Here is a 2197-nt window from a genome sequence, read left to right on the forward strand (position 1 = left end):
ATAAGTTTTGTGGATTGAGGCGACCAAATTAGATTGAAGAATAATGTAACTGTTATCTTTAATGATGGTTTATTCTGGGACTTCAGGTAATCTTGTTAGCTAATATACATTTTCGATATATATTGCTGATTTGGTTGTAAGGAGGTGTCATAGTGCAAGTAGTTGTCAAAGTTTGTCTGACCTGTGTGCCTATTCTCTTCCATTATTGTACTCTTACATACTTTGGACAAATTTATGTTGTTTCAAAAATAATGTAACTGTTATCTTTAATGATGATTTATTCTGGGAGTGGCTGCTGCCTGCTGAAATTAGATATTCTTGAAGCATAGGTATTCTTTTATTGCTAATGATGCCACTTTTGATTAAGTTAATTATACAGGAGAGGTAAAACATGTTTAGTATCCCAATGTGGAAAAATTTAAAGAAAGCAAATGGTAAAATCCACATCATAGTAATATCAGAAAAGAAATAAGTATGGAAGTCAATTCTCTAGTAATATCTACAATTAAGAAAATGCGAAGAAATAAGTATTAAAAACAGAGGTCGATATTCTTTTACAAATGAAAACATCTTATGCATGTGCTAGTTTATTACAACTCATTTTTTTATAATGATATTTCTCTTTTTCTTGATTAATTTGGTTAGAACTCAAACACTTAATAGCTAATAGCATTACTTCAGCAGACATACAATAAGTTCACTCCATATGTTATACCTTAATTACTTCTCAGCTTCTTGTTTGAACAATTCTACCGGTACAACACCAATAGAATCATGATTATTACTGCCCAATATATCCTTATCCTGCTTCTCAAAAACCAGAATATGTATTAATTCAATTGAACTATCAAAACATTAGTCATCACATGCTCAATAAATTAATTATATGTCATGAAATGAAACTTAGAAAATATTTTTTTGAATCATAAAACTCTAGAGAATGAAAAACAATTACCAGGTTGTTTGATGTTGAACCATTTATCCGTTGTGGCCTGGTATTAAGATCAAACAGTTTCTTGTCCATTTTTCTATCACTATCAATATTATTTTCTAGCATTGTAACTGATATAACCTTGTGATTGTGACTCTGGTGGTTATCTCTTGCATTTAGCTTGATTGATTGACTCTGGTCTCTCCTTGGTTCATTTTGATCCAAAGTTTGCAATCCAAATTCATCCAATCCACCAGTTTTGTCACTTAGAAGTAAAGGTGATATATTGATTAATCTTCATTTATGTTAATTTTTTTCATAGTACCAATTAATTTGTTAATTGTTATCTCTTTTAATTTTCAGGTTTAAATCTTGATTTGCAAACTTTTAATGATGATGAAGATGTTGAAAGTGATCAAGAATAAAGTTGAAGATCATTTTATATCTAATATTGTAATTTCTTTATTATGGTATTAAATTTGTAGTGATCTAACAATATTTTTTTTAATTTCAAGTTATTTTAGCTAATGACATTGTATGAATTTTATGTTTGTATTTTAATTTATCTATGAATTTTAAATTTTTGTCTTAATTTATATATGAATAGGTAAAAATTAAAATATTTAATTTTTACAGGGGCGGGTCGGGGTGGGGCGGGTACCCGGACCATCAATATTATTTTCTAGCATTGTAACTGATATAACCTTGTGATTGTGACTCTGGTGGTTATCTCTTGCATTTAGCTTGATTGATTGACTCTGGTCTCTCCTTGGTTCATTTTGATCCAAAGTTTGCAATCCAAATTCATCCAATCCACCAGTTTTGTCACTTGGAAGTAAAGGTGATATATTGATTAATCTTCATTTATGTTAATTTTTTTCATAGTACCAATTAATTTGTTAATTGTTATCTCTTTTAATTTTCAGGTTTAAATCTTGATTTGCAAACTTTTAATGATGATGAAGATGTTGAAAGTGATCAAGAATAAGGGTTGAAGATCATTTTATATCTAATATTGTAATTTCTTTATTATGGTGTTAAATTTGTAGTGATCTAACAAGGCTAACAAATGCCACCTTGCAAGACAAAGGGTGCTTGCAATGTGTACCCCGCAAGACAAGGGGTGCTTGCAATGGGTATTGCCAATAGGAAAGCCTTATCCAGACAGAGGTTGCTGGGTAACGTCGGGAGCGGGTATGTAACCGACAAATGAGGTCATTACCTACATTAGGGCTAGACATGCATCATACTTGGTTGTGCATTTTC

At 30.7% G+C, this 2197-nt stretch overlaps 1 long non-coding RNA gene across 1 annotated transcript; it reads right to left on the reverse strand.

Annotated features, from left to right (window-relative positions):
- LOC107634449 lies at nt 465-1210 on the reverse strand. The gene is made up of 3 exons (XR_001618906.2): nt 956-1210; nt 716-804; nt 465-499 (listed from the first exon to the last, which is right to left on the reverse strand). It is a non-coding gene; the product is annotated as an uncharacterized LOC107634449 (long non-coding RNA).

The sequence above is a fragment of the Arachis ipaensis genome, chromosome B03 (genome assembly GCF_000816755.2).
Source record: "Arachis ipaensis cultivar K30076 chromosome B03, Araip1.1, whole genome shotgun sequence".
In the NCBI taxonomy this organism is placed as follows: domain Eukaryota; kingdom Viridiplantae; phylum Streptophyta; class Magnoliopsida; order Fabales; family Fabaceae; genus Arachis; species Arachis ipaensis.